General features: G+C 46.3%; 1 protein-coding gene across 11 annotated transcripts in view; it reads right to left on the reverse strand.

Moving 5' to 3' along the window:
• The window catches only part of ARPP21 (cAMP regulated phosphoprotein 21), a 643,283-nt gene that overhangs the window by 561,375 nt on the left and 64,680 nt on the right, over positions 1 to 17,228 (reverse strand). The gene's annotated exons all lie outside the window — the stretch shown is intronic.

A 17,228-nucleotide genomic window follows, 5' to 3' on the forward strand; every position in this document is an offset into this window, starting at 1 on the left:
CAGGGGAGGTGGGTGGGACGTGAGAATAGATGTCTGCTGTCCCTGGATAACAACTGTTACAGTAAGTAACTGTGCTTTATCCCAGGAAAAGCAGGCAGGTATTCTCACTAATGGGTGACCTCCAAGCTAACCAAAAAGGGATGGTGGGAATGTTGGCAACTTAGGAGAATAAAATTTTGTAATACTGTTTGGCCAAACTGTCCATCCCGTCTGGAGAAAGTATCCAGACAATAATGAGAAGTGAAGGTATGAACCGAGGACCAAGTGGCAGCTTTACAAATCTCAATCGGTGTCGATCTGAGGAAAGCTACAGAAGCTGCCATTGCTCTGACCTTATGGGCTGAGACCTTACAGGGAAGGGATAATCCAGCCTGGGCATAGCAGAAAGAGATACAAGCCGCCATCCAGTTGGAGATGGTACGCTTAGAGATAGGACATCCCAACTTGTTCGGATCAAAGGAGATGAAAAGTTGAGGAGCAGTTCTGTGCGGTTTGGTGCATTCCAGATAGAAAGCCAAAGCACGCTTACAGTCCAGAGTGTGAAGAGCTGATTCTCCAGGATGAGAATGAGGCTTTGGATAAAACACTGGAAGAACAATGGATTGATTGAGATGAAATTCCGAGATAACTTTAGGAAGGAATTTTGGATGAGTGCGAAGAACCGCCTTGTCATGATGGAACACTGTAAAAGGTGGATCCGCAATCAATGCCTGAAGCTCACTGACTCGATGAGCAGAAGTGAGGCCAATGAGAAACACCACTTTCCAAGTGAGATACTTCAGAGGAGCCTTGTCAAGAGGTTCAAATGGAGGTTTCATAAGCTGAGAAAGGACAACATTGAGGTCCCAAATCACTGGAGGCAGTTTGAGAGGAGGATTGACATGGAAAAGTCCTTTCATGAATCTGGAAACCATAGGATGAGCAGAGTGAGGTTTCCCTTGAAGCAGCTGATGGAAAGCAGCAATTGCACTCAGATGGACTCGTATCGATGTAGACTTGAGGCCAGAATGAGAAAGGTGCAAAAGATAGTCCAAAACTGAAGATAAGGAGGAATGTTGAGGCTCCTGATGATGAGAAACACACCAAGTAGAAAATCTAGTCCATTTTTGGTGATAGCATTGTCTAGTAGCAGGCTTCCGTGAAGCTTCCAAAACATCCCTCACAGCTTGCGAAAATTGGAGAGAAGTTACGTTGAGAGGAACCAAGCTGTCAGGTGGAGAGACTGCAGGTTGGGATGAAGCAGAGATCCCTGATGCTGTGTAAGCAGCGATGGAAACACTGGTAGAAGGGCTCCCAGCTGCTGAGTTGAAGTAGAAGGGAGTATCAAGGTTGTCTGGGCCACCGAGGAGCAATCAGAATCATGGTGGCATGGTCTAACTTCAGCTTGACTAGAGTCTTTTGAATGAGAGGAAATGGAGGAAACCCATATAGAAAGAGATTCGTCCAGTCCAGAAGAAAAGCATCTGCCTCGAGGCGATGAGGAGTGTAGATCCTGGAGCAGAACTGAGGCAGTTTGAAGTTGTGGGGGACTGGAAAGAGGTCTATCTGAGGCGTTCCCCACAGAGAGAAAATGTGATGAAGGGGCGTGGAATGGAGAGTCCACTCGTGAGGCTGCAGAAGACGACTCAAGTTGTCCGCTAAGGCATTGTCCGCCCCCTGAATGTAGACAGCTTTGAGGAAGGTGTTGTGGCGAATTGCCCAATCCCAAACTTTCAGAGCTTCCTGACAGAGGGAGGCCGATCCCGTGCCTCCCTGCTTGTTGACATAATACATGGCGACCTGGTTGTCCGTGCAAATGAGGACTACACGGTCGTGAAGCAGATGTTGAAAAGCATTGAGAGCACTGAAAATCGCTCTGAGTTCCAGGAGATTGATGTGGAACTGGTGGTCTGAACTGGTCCAATAGCCCTGAGTGCGGAGACCATCCAGATGAGCCCCCCAAGCGTAAGTCGAAGAGTCGGTCTTGAGAACCTTCTGATGGGGGGGGCATGTGAAACAGTAAGCCTCTGGATAGATTGGAAGAGAGCATCCACCAGCGAAGAGACTGTGTCAGAGCAGGAGTGACCTGGATGTGTCCAGTCAGAGGGTCGGAAACCTGTGACCATTGAGATGCCAGGGTCCACTGAGGAATTCTGAGGTGAAGTCTGGCAAAAGGAATCACATGTACTGTAGAGGCCATGTGGCCCAAAAGAACCATCATGAGTCTCGCCGAGATGGATTGGCGAGAGGACACTAAATGACAAAGACGGAGAAGAGCTTCCAGATGTTGTGGAAGGAGGAACGCTCTGAGTTGGATAGCATCCAGAACAGCTCCAATGAAGGGAAGAGTCTGGGAAGGTTGCAGATGTGATTTTGGAAAGTTGATCTCGAACCTCAGACTCTGCAGGAACCAGATAGTGCGCTGAGTCGCCAGGACGACTCCCTGAGACGTGGAATACTTTATGAGCCAGTCGTCCAAGTAGGGAAACACCTGAAGACCATGGTTCCCGAGCGCTGCGGCCACCACCACCAGACATTTGGTGAAGACTCTGAGTGACGATGCCAGGCCGAAAGGGAGCACTCGGTATTGAAGATGAAGATGTCCCACCCAAAATCTGAGGTATTGACGGGAGGCTGGATGGATGGGAATGTGAGTGTAGACCTCCTTGAGATCCAGAGAGCATAACCAGTCGTGCTGCTCGAGGAGGGGATACAGAGACACCAGGGTCAGCATGCGAAACTTTTCTTTGACCAGATATTTGTTGAGCACTCTGAGATCCAAAATACGACGCAGATCGCCCGTCTTCTTCGGAACAAAGAAGTACTGTGAGTAAAAACCCTTGTTCTGCTGAGCCAAAGGAGCCGGCTCGACAGCCCGGAGCTGGAGCAAAGCCTGAGCTTCCTGGAGAAGAAGGGCGGTCTGGGCAGAGGAGGAAGGTTACTCTCTTGGCGGATGTCCCGGAGGAACTTGACTGAACTGAAGAGAGTATCCCTCCCTTACGATGGAAAGGACCCAGAGGTCAGTGGTAATAGTCGTCCATCGATGGTAAAAATGATGGAGACAACCTCCAATAGGGGGAAAAACGGGGAAGGGCAGAACGACTGACGTTATGCTCTCCATGAAACAGTCAAAAAGGCTGAGGAGCCTTGGGGACAGCAGATGGCTGAGGCTTTTGTTGCTGTTTCTGCAGATGCTGCCTCTTAACAGGCTGACGGATAGCAGGAGCCTGTTTAGGTGGGAAACGCCACTGGTAGATCAAAGGCGGGCGTGAAGGACGAGGAGGAGCTGGCTTGGGCTTCGGACGGAGAATCGATTGGAAAGACTTCTCGTGGTCCGACAGCTTCTTGGTCGCTGCCTCGATGGACTCGTCGAAGAGGTCAGTACCAGCACAAGGGACATTAGCCAGCCTGTCCTGCAGATTGGGGTCCATGTCGACGGTCCGGAGCCACGCAAGCCGTCGCATGGCCACCGAGCAAGCAGTAGCCCGAGCAGACAACTCAAAGGCATCATATGAAGACTGCATCAGCTGTAAACGGAGTTGGGACAACGAGGCCATGACTTCTTGGAACTCAAAATGGGCCCGAGGATCCAAATAGGCCATGAACTTGGGAAGGATGGACAGGAAAAACTCAAAATATGTAATAAAATGAAAATTGTAGTTGAGAACTCTGGATGTCATCATAGAGTTCTGGTAAATTCGCCTGCCAAATCTGTTCATCGTCTTGCCCTCCCTGCCAGGTGGAACAGTGGCATATACTTGGGAGGGGTGAGACCGCTTCAATGAAGACTCCACCAAAAGGGATTGATGTGATAGCTGGGCACAGTCAAATCCCTTATGATGAACCGTGCGGTATCTGGCATCCAATATGCCTGGAACAGCGGGGATGGAATAGGGAGTCTCCAGACAGCGGACAAAGGTCTGATCCAGCAGCTTATGAAGAGGAAGCTTTAGGGATTCAGCAGGAGGTTGAGGGAGATGCATTGTCTCGAGATACTCCTTTGAGAATTTGGACCCAATGTCCAAATCAGCTGCCATCTGACGGAGAAAAGAAGAAAAAGACAGCTGGTCAGTAAAGCAGTGCCTCGAGAAGGACTTGAGGACATCGAGGCCCCCTGATCCAATGAGGACGGGGATCGGGCTGGAGAAAAAGACCCCACCGTGTCCTCGAGCTCCGGCATCGGAGGAGGTGAAGTAGACGGTGGCGAAAACTGAAGAAAAGGCTGCTTCTGATGAGGCGAGGCATGCCTGGAGGAGTGCTTTGAAGAACGCCTCGATCGATGATGCGAGCTGTGCCTCGAAGCAGGCCTTGACAAACGAGACAAATGGGTCTTCGCTGAGGCCCCCAGAGAGTGGATGGGGCTGGAAGCAGTGGATCGAAGCAAAGGTGGTTGACTGGAAGAACCACGAGGCACTCGCAAAGACTCGAGCCCTTGCATCGAGTGAATCGGTTCCAATGGAGGCACTCGCAAAGACTCTACTTGCATCGAGTGAATTGGTTCCAATGGAGGCATGGGCAAAGACACTGCTCCTTGCAATGCATGCATCGATGCCAGACCAGACACTCGCAGAGACTCTGCTCCCTGTAGAGAGTGTGCGTACGGCTGAGGCACTGGAGGCGGCTCGACCTCGCAGGAGGCCTCCGCGTGCCCAGGCTGGATTTGAGAGATAAGCTTCAGCCCCATCATGATAAAGAGCTGAATGAATTGCTTCTCAAGTATGGTCTGGAACGAAACCGGCAAAGATGGATCCACGTCACCAACGGGACCACCTGCACGGGCTTCGTGTTCCCTCGAGGCAGTGTGAGTGTGCTTGGGACTTAGAAGCCTTGGGCACTTTAAGCACCACCGGGGTAATGGGCTGCTGCGCTATCTGACCTGAAGAGACAGAGGAAGGCACCGCAGCCTGCGTCGAAGACAAAGCCGGAACAAACGAGGGCGGTTTGATAAGGCTCGGAGCAGAAGATGTGGAAGCCTGGGGAGCCTCGGGAGAGGCCGATAGCGAAGGGCCCTTCGATGACGAAAGCTCCCTCGAAGACTCCATGCTGAATAGCGACTCCCACAAGATGCAACGACGCTTGAAAGAACGGGCTGTAAGTGTTGAGCAAGGCCGGCACGATTTCGAAAGGTGTTGAGGCCCGAGACACCGAAAACAGCGTACATGAGGGTCCATCAAGAAATTGCGCGCTGGCACTTGAACACTTTTTAAAACCGGTAGCAGGCCAGGACTTAGGCCAGAAAAGCTCCGCCACAAGATCGAAGCCGCAGGGCTGCGGCCACGTGGCCTGCCCGGTCGAACAGATGAAGAAATTTTTTAAAAAAAAATAATAAAAGTACGACGAAAATCAGCGATTAAGAGAAAAAGAACCCAAAATCCCTGACTTCAGAAGGCACAAGTGAAAATACTTCACGCAGAGAATCGAAGACGGATTTCTCGGCTCCGCGGAAATGTAAGAACCGAGGAGACGCGCCCTGTGCTGGGCGGGAAGGCACTCGCGCATGCGCGGAGCGGGCAACTCGAAACTTCAAGTTTCATCAAGCAAGACTGCTTGTGAGGCGTCCGCATCAGGGCTCCGTTGGATCACGTCACCTATTAGTGAGAATACCTGCCTGCTTGTCCTAGGATAAAGGGAATTACAAAGGTATGAGATTCATGGTAGGGAAAAAGATTAAGAAGAGGATAAGCACTGTAAAAATCCTAGAGCAAGCATGGTCCCTTTTTAAGGACACAATCACCGAGGCGCAAAATTTATATATACCATGTATCAACAAGGGATCCAAGAGGAAAAAGAACAAGGAACAAGCGTGGCTCACTGTAGCGGTGAAGGAAGTGATCAGAGACAAGACTTTGTTTAAGTAATGGAAAAGGTCAAAAACGGAAAAAATCTGGGAAAAGCATAAACAGCATCAAAGCAGGTGCCATAAGTCGGTACGAGGGGCCAAAAGAGACTACGAGGAAAAAATAGCCAAGGAGGCGAAAAACTTCAAGCCGTTCTTTCAATATATCAAGGGGAAACGACCCGCGAAGGACGATGTAATTAATGGAGTGCTAAAGGAAGACAAAGCCATCACCAACAAACTGAACACATTTTTTTGCGTCAGTATTTACCGAAGAGGATATACACAACATCAGTGTTCTCCCTAGGGCCTTTCAGCTGGGCGGTCCGCCCGGGTAATTTAGATGACCGCCCAGCTAAATTCTGCTGCCTCCGCTGCTGCTCAACATAAAAAAATAAAAAGTCGGCTTGAAGAATGGGAAATGCTGCCGGGTCCTGCCTTCGCGGAAACTGAAAGTAGGCAGGACCCGGTAGCAAGAAGAGCAAATGGAAAACTTCACTGACCTGTCTCCCGCCTTAGCCCGTAGCGAACTTATGCTCCGGGGCTTTAACGTGTGTGTGCCGGCTTCCCTTCTCTTCCCTCCGAAACCGGAAGTTATGTCGGGGGGGGGGGAGGGAAGACAAGGGAAGCCGGCACGCACATATTAGATCCCCGAAGCATAAATTCGCTACGGGCTAAGGCGGGAGACAGGTCAGTGAAGTTTTCCATTTGCTCTTCTTGCTACCGGGTCCTGCCTACTTTCAGTTTCCGCGACGGCAGGACCCGGCAGCATTTTCCCCAATCGATTGTGATCTTGGGCCGATCAGCCTTCTTCTCCGACGGCTGAATTGACATCGGGGAGAGGAATGCTGATCGGCCCGAAGTAGGGAGAGGTTGGTGAGGGCAGCGGCCAGCGGCTTTGGGGCCTGTTCCCAGATGGCAGTGGCTTGGGGGAGGGCAAGGAGAAAGAAAGTAAGAGGGCAGGAAGAGAAACAGAAAGAAAGAAAGGACAGGAAGAGAGGAAGAAAAAGTTGGGGGTAAGGGAATAAGGTCAGGAGGAGAGGAAGCATACAGGCTGAAAGAAGGGAAGAAAGATTGGATGCACAGTCAGAAGAAGAAAGTGCAACCAGAGACTCATGAAATCACCAGACAATTTTGTATGGTTGTTAGTGAGTTGACAGTGCATAGAGTCATCTGCTTTGACCTCTTTGAGAAAACCCCAGAATAGGAATGATTATTAACATTTTCTCTGCGTACAGTGTGCTTTGTGTTTTTTTAAAAAAAATTTTTATTGTTAGTAGATCATTTTGACTTGGTCATTTTAAAAGTAGCTCGCAAGCCCAAAAAATAGCCAATGGTAGACTTCAGAGGGTGGTGGTTAAAGGTACCCTTTCTAAAACGTCAGAAGTGACAAGTGGAGTACCGCTCCTTTTCAACTTATTCATAGGGGACCTGACTCAGGGGCTTCAAGGTAAAATAACACTATTCGCCGACGACGCCAAACTATTTAACATAGTGAGCGACTCCGATTTACACGATAGTATGACGCAGGACCTGTTTTTGTTGGAACGTTGGTCATCTACCTGACAGCTGGGCTTCAACGCCAAGAAATGCAAGGTATCCATATTCAAGTTTCATCACGGTGCTCTGGTTTTGGCTCCAGTATTTGTCACTTCCGTTCACCAGGTCTGGCTATCCGTTACCGTCTCATATTTTAAAGACTCACTCGTTATAATTAGTGGTGATTCACACGTCTCTTCGCAATGGACATGTCCGATTTTAGCATTTGGATCTTAGTACTATGGGTTTGGTCTTTTCTGGTTTCCTTTCTATAGTATGCTTTTCGTCTGGAGTCTTTTGAGTTTAGAATTACATTTATGACGTATTTTTGTGGTTATAATTGTATGACATGTCTAAATTGGTCAAGTTATCCATTCTTTCTATAATTTTTTGTCCCCTCATACAGTGGCAGACCGCCCCGGGTGCCAGCCCTAGGGGGGTACACAGCCGGCTGGATCCAGAACCTTCCAAGCTGCTCTAAATAGCACCTGCACCCCAGCACGGCTGCCGTACTTATTCTGAAGCAGAGTCAGCAGCCGCACTGAAGTGCAGGAAGGTCCCACGATGACTGCATTTGCCGCCTCTGCCTCCGGAATTGCGGAACCTTGCTGCAATTCCCTGTGTCTGCCGGCCCAACCCCTCCAATGTCACTTACATCTTCCAGAGGCAGAGGCAACAGAAGCAGTCTTCATGGGACCTTGCTGGTTTGGAGGGAGAGAGGAGTATAGAAGGGTGGTGGAGGGAGAAAAAGGAGGTCAGGGTGGTAAGGAAGGGTGGTGGAGGGAGAGAAAGGGGGCAGATGCTGATGGAATTGGTATGCAGGGAAAGGAGAGAGAGACATAAGGGGGAAGGATACTGGATGGAATTGGGTTGGAGAGAAAGAAAGGGGGCAGATGCTGATGGAAGTGGGGGGAAGGGAGAGGAGAGAGTGAAATGCCAGACCATGGGGGTGTGGGAGAGGGAAGAGGAGAGAGATGCCAGACCATTGAAGGAGAGAAAGGAAGAAGATGGATGCCAGAATAATAGGGGTGTAGGGCGAGATGGAAGGGGAATACAAGGAGAGAAGATGCCATATAGAAGGGGCAGAGAGAGGGTAGACAGTGGATGAAAGGAAGAGAGTGTCAAGACTATGAGGAAAGCAGAAACCAGAGAAGACAATGTAGAAAATAATTATATTTATTTATTTTTTTGATTTAGGGGAGATGCATCGCTGTTTCTGTGGTGTTGCATTGTATACAGAGTCCAGCTTCTTGGTAGTTCAATTTAACCTTTGTCTACGTTTTTCTATTTTATCCCCCCTTTTACAAAACTGTAGAGCGTTTTTTTTTAGCACTGGCCATGATGGTAATTGCTCAGAATTCTATGAGAGTCTGAACTGTTACCACCATAGCTAAAAACCACATAGAGAATATCACTCTACGAGGAGAAGCTGTACTACTAGGGGACTTCAATATGCCTGATGCAGACTGGAACTCATTTTCAGCGACAACCAGCGGTAGCAGGAGGCTCTTAACCTCCATAAAGGGAGCACGTCTCAAACAAATGGTAACGGAGCCCACTAGGGCCCAGGCGATCCTCGACCTGGTACTCACCAACGGGGAAAGCGTCTCAGAGGTCTCAGAAGGAGATACGCTAGCCTCCAGCGACCACAACATAGTATGGTTCAACCTTAGGAAAGGCTTCCCTAGATCAAACACGAAAACAAAGGTACTCAATTTCCGGGGCACAGACTTCGCACGCATGGGAGATTTCGTCCATCAGACGCTGCAGGACCAAGCGGAGACCGATGATGTAGAAGCTAAGTGGTTAACACTGAAATCAACCATACATGAAGCAACTAGCCGCTTCATAAAATCAGTAAATAAACGACAAAGAAACAATAAACCCCAATGGTTCACCGCGGAGATCTTGTACCTCATTAAGGAGAAGAAAAAAGCGTTTCTCTCCTACAAGCGCACGGAGAAAAGAGAGGCAAAAGTAGAATATAGGACCAGGTCTACAGCGGTCAAAATGGCAGTTAGGGAGGCAAAACTTCGAGTGGAAGAAATTCTGGCAAAAAAACATTAAAAAGGGGGACAAATCATTCTTCAGGTATATTAGTGACAGAAATAGGAACACAGGCGGGATAGTACGCCTTAGAAGACCGGACGGAAGTTACATGGAAGCAGATTCCGATAAAGCCGAACTACTGAATGAATACTTCTGCTTAGTCTTCACCTGTGAGGCACCGGGACACGGTCCCCAGTTGAAGGCAACACAAAGCACAGAAGACCCGTTTCAGAATTTTGAATTCACACCAGGTGAAGTTTACAGTGAACTGGCAAGACTCAAGGTGAACAAAGCCATGGGACCAGACAATTTGCACCCAAGAGTGCTCAGAGAATTGAGCGATGTCCTGGCGAAACCGTTGGCTGAGCTATTCAATCTCTCCCTAAGTAAGGGGAAAGTTCCCCTGGACTGGAAATTAGCTAATGTCGTTCCTCTGCATAAAAAGGGTTGCAGGGCAGAGGCTGCGAATTATAGACCGGTGAGTCTCACATCAATAGTGTGCAAACTCATGGAAACACTAATTAAAAGCAAATTGGACATGATCTTGAATGAAGGGAATCTTCGGGATCCCAGTCAGCATGGATTCACCAAGGGTAGGTCCTGCCAATCCAATCTCATCAGCTTCTTTGACTGGGTAACAAGAAAGTTGGACTTGGGAGAGTCTTTGGACGTCGTGTACCTGGACTTCAGTAAAGCTTTTGACAGTGTCCCACACCGCAGGCTGCTAAGCAAGATGGAATCGATGGGGTTAGGAGAGACACTAACTGCATGGGTCAATGATTGGCTGAGTGGCAGACTTCAGAGGGTGGTGGTTAATGGTGCCCTCTCTAAAACATCGGAGGTGACCAGTGGAGTGCCGCAGGGCTCGGTCCTGGGTCCACTCCTTTTCAACATATTCATAGGGGATCTGACTCAAGGGCTTCAAGGTAAAATAACAATATTCGCCGATGACGCCAAACTATGTAATATAGTAAGTGAATGCAGTTTACAGAATTATATGGCGCAGGACCTGCTTACATTGGAAAGTTGGTCCTCAACCTGGCAGCTAGGCTTCAATGCTAAGAAATGTAAGGTCATGCACCTCGGAAGCGGAAATCCATGCAGGACGTACTTCTTGAACGGAGAAACTTTAACTAGGACTTCAACAGAACGAGATTTAGGAGTAATCATCAGTGCAGACATGAAAACTGCCAATCAAGCGGAGAAGGCTTCATCTAAGGCAAGGCAGATATTGGGTTGTATCAATAGAAGTTTCGTCAGCCGAAAGCCTGAAGTCATAATGCTGTTGTACAGGGCCATGGTGAGACCTCATCTGGAGTACTGTGTGCAATTCTGGAGGCCACATTACAGTAAAGATGTGCGCAGAATTGAATCGGTTCAACGGACGGCCACCAGGATGATCTCGGGGCTCAAGGGGCTCTCGTACGAAGAGAGACTGAACAAATTGCAGCTCTACACTCTTGAGGAACGTAGGGAGAGGGGAGACATGATCGAAACATTTAAGTACCTCACGGGACGTGTCAAAGTGGAAGATGATATTTTCTTTCTCAAGGGACCCTTGGCCACAAGAGGGTACCCGCTCAAACTCAGGGGCGGAAAATTTCATGGCGACACCAGAAAGTATTTCTTCACAGAGAGAGTGGTTGATCATTGGAACAAGCTTCCAGTGCAGGTGATCGAGGCAGACAGCGTGCCAGACTTTAAGAATAAATGGGATACCCATGTGGGATCCCTACGAGGGTCAAGATAAGGAAATTGGGTCATTAGGGCATAGACAGGGGGTGGGTAAGCAGAGTGGGCAGACTTGATGGGCTGTAGCCCTTTTCTGCCGTCATCTTCTATGTTTCTATGTTTCTATAACAGTTTTGTAAAAGGAAGAGGGGTTAGTTTGTGATTACATATTCCATACTAGGCGAAGGTGTGTTCGAAAGACATGGTTTTCAGTTAGGATTGACTGTTTAGGATTGATCTGTACTAGTCTGGCTTGTTTAGTTTTACAATGGGTGTATTGATGTACTGCTCACTGCAATATGTAAGATGCTGCCTTTTCCTAGGCACACTCTTGTGTGATGTGTGGATTGTTACTAAAAATCATGTTTTTCATACAGATGGGGGGGTGTCATAAAATGATGGGCCTCGGGTGTCACATATGCTAGGTACACCATTGCCTTCATAGTTTATATCTAATCCACAAGCCTGCTTTTAGGACCTACAGGGTATGTATCCCTCTGATTCATGACAATTTCACTTCTCATGTTATCTTATCCATTCTTTTATTATACAACTGCCCAGATAAGCATCATTCTTTGATGTGATTGGACCTTGAAAATTAGGGCATCAGTGTTCTCCCCAGAATTTTTTTCCAGCCATGAAAAAACATTTGCTGCATTTAGTGTGCCACAAAAAACATTTGCTCCGTTTAGTGTGCCGGAGTTAAAAAAGTTTGAGAGACGCTGCTCTATACCATTTGAAAGAGGGCAAATATCTAATTATTCTAGAATTGGATACTTCTTAGATTTAATATATATATATTATGGAACAAGTGTCAAACCTTAAGAATGACCTTAAGTCATACCGAGCATTGGAAAATAACTAATAATAATTAACTAATACAAATAGTACACATTTAGGGCTCCTTTAACTAAGCTGCGATAGCGGTTTTACCGTGCGCTTAGCTCGCGTAAAATTGCCGCACATGCTAGACAGTTAGTTCTAGCCGTGTAGCGTGGCAATTCTGCACGCGCTAAAAACGCTATTGCAGCTTAGTAAAAGGAGTCCTTAATTTTCCCCACCACCAAATTTCCCTGTCCCGCCCCACCCGGCTACTTTTTCATGCCACCCGGCTGGAAAAAATTTCTGGGGAGAACACTGCAACATACCGGAAGCCGACATGCTATATGCGGTAAATGAAGATGGGAAACTGACTGGGTTGACGGTCAGTCTAAATAAATCCCTGGGACCGGATGGCATCCATTCGAAGGTAGTCAAAGAACTGAAAGGGGCTATAGCTGAACTGCTTCAACTAATAGCCAATCTGTCAATCAAATAGGGAAGGATTCCGGAAGACTGGAAAGTGGCAAATGTTACGCCGATCTTCAAGAAAAGCTCGAGGGGAGATCCGGGAAACTACAGACCGGTGAGTCTGACCTTGGTACCCAGAAAGATGGTAGAGGCGCTGATAAAAGACCGCATCATTGATCACCTTGACGGACACGATCTGATGAGGAAAAGCCAGCATGGCTTCAGCAATGGAATATCTTGCTTGATGAACTTCGTTGCACTTCTTTGATGGAGTAAACAGGCAGATAGACAAGGGTGACCCAGTCGACATTGTATATTTGGATTATCCCAGGACAAGCAGGCAGCCCATTTTAATATGTGGGTGATGTCATCCATGGAGCCCGGATACAGACACCCTTCGCAAGCAGAAGAAACACAGAAGTTTTGAGTCTGCCGCACCGAACATGCGTGAGTATGTTCCCACCCAGCACAGGGCGCATCTCCTCAGTTCTCAGTTTTCCACGGAGCCAAGAAGTCAGTCTTTGACTTCTCTCACCACGACTCATGTTTTATTTTCTTTATTACCGTGTCACTATTTAAAAAAAAAAGAAAGTTAGATTTTTTTCAGCGAGTGACTGGCGGGACCTGTCACACGTCCTCAGCCTGCAGGCTTTGAGTAGAGTTTTGGTTCTACCCTGCTCATAGGTGCACTGAAATGATAATAATTGTACAAATATTTCAGATAAAATATTGTTTATTAAAATTTAACAGACAGTCCTGTTTCATTTGTACAATGGAGGAACAAGTCAGTGTAAATGCAACTTCCCTGACTTAACGCCTTCAAAATTCCATTCTGCTAGGTTCACTTAAAATATACCTAATACATGATGACATTTTACTGCCTGCATATAATTGGTCATGAATACTTGATACCATATAAGGCGCTTTCATACATGTTGGGGGAGTGTCTGTCCCCCTCACATAAGAATTCCTAAAAGTTACATTTTAATACTAGCTTATCTAATAAAGAAAAGGTACAGAAGAAACCAAGAAAAGTATACTTACAGAGGAAAAAATTGTCCATATACACAGCTCTAAATAATTTCTCCTTAACAGTCAAACTGCTGCTCCCATGTTACTGAGTCACTTAAGAGCATGCACTGAAAATCCTGTGTCTCAGTGAAAGAGAAGGGGAGTGCCAATCCACTCCCACAAAACCTACATTTTCCTATATGACTCCTCCAGTACAATTTTTAGAGGTAATTATATTTCAATCTGAACCCCTGAATAGGAAAGTTCCTACATTAATAGTTTACTAAAATTTTATTCCTCATATATGCTTTTTGTATATCCAATTAGAATTTCTAACTTTACTCTAACTGTGTGGATGGATATTTCCTCTGTAAGTACAGTGGTACCTTGGATTACGAGCATAATCCATTCCAGGAGCATGCTCGTAATCCAAAATGCTCGTTTATCAAAGTGAGTTTCCCCAAAGGAAATAATGGAAACTCGCTTTGATACCCCCCCCCCCCCACCGAGGCCAGCAGCGCTGCTCCCCCCGAAGGCCCCGCGATCCAACACCCTCCCCCCTGCGATCCGGCACCCACCACCACCACCATCGCCCCCCCCCCCCCCGTGATCCCCCCCCTCCGCCACCATCGGGCACCCCCCTGCCACAACCTGAAGTCCCCCAGAGCCCTCTTCTTACTTTAATGTAGCGCCGGCATGTTGGCCTCCTCTTCTGTGCTGGCCTTGAGCATGTGCGCATGCTCAAGGCCTGCGAGTTCACGGTCTCACAGAAGAGGTGGTCGACATGCCGGTGCTACATTAAAGTAAGAAGAGGGCTCTGGGGGACTTCAGGTTGCGGCGGGGGGGGGGGGTGCCCGCAAATCGAGGCACGCTCGGTTTCCAAGGCGCCAATTTTGCGAATGTTTTGCTCGTCTTGCAAAACACTCGCAAACCGTTGCACTCGTAAACCAAGGTACCAGTGTATATTATATTGTAATACTTTTTCTTTATTAGATAAGCTGGTATTAAAATGTAACTTTTAGGAATTCTTGTGTGAGGGGGACAGACACTCCCCCAATATGCATACAAGCGCCTTATATGGTATCAAGTATTCATGACCAATTTTATGCAGGCAGTAAAATGTCATCATGTATTAGGTATATTTAAGTGAACCTAGCAGAATGGAATTTTGAGGGCGTTAAGTCAGGGAAGTTGCATTTATACTCTGACTTGTTCCTCCATTGTATAAAAAAATGCCTTGAAACAGGACTGTCTGTTAAATTTTAATAAACAATATTTTTTTTCGGAAATATTTGTACAATTATTATCATTTCAGTGCACCTATGAGCAGGGTAGAACCAAAACTCTGCTCAGCACCTAATGATGACATGTAAAAATTGAAAAGCAATGGGGATAGTGGTGACCCCTGCGGAACGCCAGATGGATTACTCCAGGTATCAGAGAGATTGTAATTAAAACGTACTTGATAGGTGCGGGAAATAAGGAAACCTCGGAACCAGTCTAACACCTCTCCTCTGATACCAATTGCATCTAAGCATTGTAACAATTTCCCATGGTCCACTAAGTCAAAGGCAGAACTCATATCAAATTGCAATATCAGGGCATTAAGGCCCCTACTAAACAAGAAACGTAAATTATCAAGATGGCCACAAATAGGAAAAAAACACTCAACAGGAACAAACACAACTAAAGGATCAAAATTCAAAGTTATTTAACCAGCCAGAAATTGCTTCTGACCGGTCAAACCATCTGTTTGTGGCACACCACTAATTTTCAATGGCACTTAACCGGTTAGTGTTAGTGCCAAATTGAAAACTGGCTTTTTGGGGGAGCTTCTTTGGGCGAAATCAGCACTTAAACGGCCAGGTAAGCTGCTGTAACAAAGTCATCCTACCTTTATGGGGAACCCATGATCAGTGAGCAAAACGCTGATCAACGCCAGTTGAATGTCAGTCCCTAAACTGGAAAACGAAGTTTTAAAAAATGCAATTCTACAAGCAGGAAAATATATTCAATATTCAATCCCTGGACTCAGATAAGCTAGACATGAAAAGCCATATGAAATGACCTCACTATTTATGATTGTTTGTAGCTTTCAAGCCCTCAGTCTCAAAAATGGACTCATTCTGGACTAGAGAATGACATGGGGACAAATTTTTCCCTGTCCCCGCAGGAAATCATTTTCCCATCCCTACTCCATTCCTGCAAGCTCTGTCTTCATCTATACAAGCCTCAAACACTTTAAAATCATAAATGTTCGAGGCTCGTGTGATTAAGGCAGCGCTTACAGGAATGGGGCAGGGACGGGGACAAAACTCATGGGGAAGGGAAAACTGAGTTCCTGTGGGGACGAGGACAAATTTGTCCCTATGGCAATCTCTATTCTGGACTACTATATTTTCTTATAACATTTATGTAAAATTCATTATCATCATCATCTTTAAAATCAAATGATGAAAAATCAAGCAACATACTAGTATTCTATCACAAAGCAGGTATATGGATTGTTATAAAACATATACCTGAATCATTTCTCTCTAATTTACAACTCCTTAAAAAAATAACAATTTCCAAGTAATATCCATATATATAAATAATAAAACAATAATGGAGATGACTTCCCCAAGTTACATAATTACCCACTTCAACCTTTACTGCAACAACAGGACAGCACGCAGAATTCAACTGTTCGCCTTCCCCTCGCCAAAACACTGCCTTCTCAGAAGACCCCTCGAAAGAACTTTCGCCTTCCAAGCAGCCAAGTTGAACCCATGGCTGGCCCAGATGATACTCGAGGCCCCTACTTACCTTGCCTTCAGAAAACTACTAAAAACTTACCTATTCAACAAACACGACCCCTATTTAATCCCTTCACCTCACATAACCCCGGCCCCACCCCCAACCCCTTCCTCCCACACCTGATTCCCCCTTGACCCTCTCTCCACTTCCCGTGTCTAGTTCGATCTAATCCACAATTTTCAGTTAAACTGTTGTACATCTTCCTTCCATTGCAGACTACTGTAAATTGTGGTAACTTCATTGCTGACTGTTGTAAATTGGAAATTGTTGTAATCTACTGTAAATCTACAGGTAATTTGTTTGTAAATCTGCTTGTAACATGTTGTAAATAAGCTTGTCAATGCAGATCATTTGTTAATTGTTGTAAACCGCCTAGAACTCGATGGGTATGGCGGTATATAAGAATAAAGTTATTATTATTATTCCTTAGTCTTCCACTACAGACTGCCGCTATTCGTGGAAGAAAAACCTTTTTAAACAAGATAGTTCTAATATATTAAATCAGTTCATATAGATGCATGACAGACTCATTGTTCAGAGAGCCTCAAAGGTACTTTTCTGAACATGAAGCCATACATTTCACCTATTTTAAATCTTAAAATTAAGTTGACCTTCAACAGCAATAATTAAGGTTAGTACTGCGTACATTACACAAAGTCATCTCAGATGAGTGCTTTCTTTAAAATGGGATAGCATGCCTTGGAGCCACAATCTCATTTCCGAGACCCTGAAGATTGGCAAAAGCAGACAGAACATGAACCAGCTATAAGGAAAGGGCATAACCACTCCATCACAACAAGCCAACCCTGAGGATCTGTGATCTTCCAGTCTAGACAAGTGGTTTCCTAATAAAAAGGACCTTATCCTAAGCAGGACTTATCAAACATACATCTTAGCTCAGTTTAAAGAAGTTATTTACTGAAACCCCTTCTTCTTTACCCACCATCTTAATATTTTCAAGATGAGGTGTTTTAAAGATGCTTAATTAATAACA

The sequence above is a fragment of the Geotrypetes seraphini genome, chromosome 2 (genome assembly GCF_902459505.1).
Source record: "Geotrypetes seraphini chromosome 2, aGeoSer1.1, whole genome shotgun sequence".
Classification (NCBI taxonomy): Eukaryota; Metazoa; Chordata; class Amphibia; order Gymnophiona; family Dermophiidae; genus Geotrypetes; species Geotrypetes seraphini.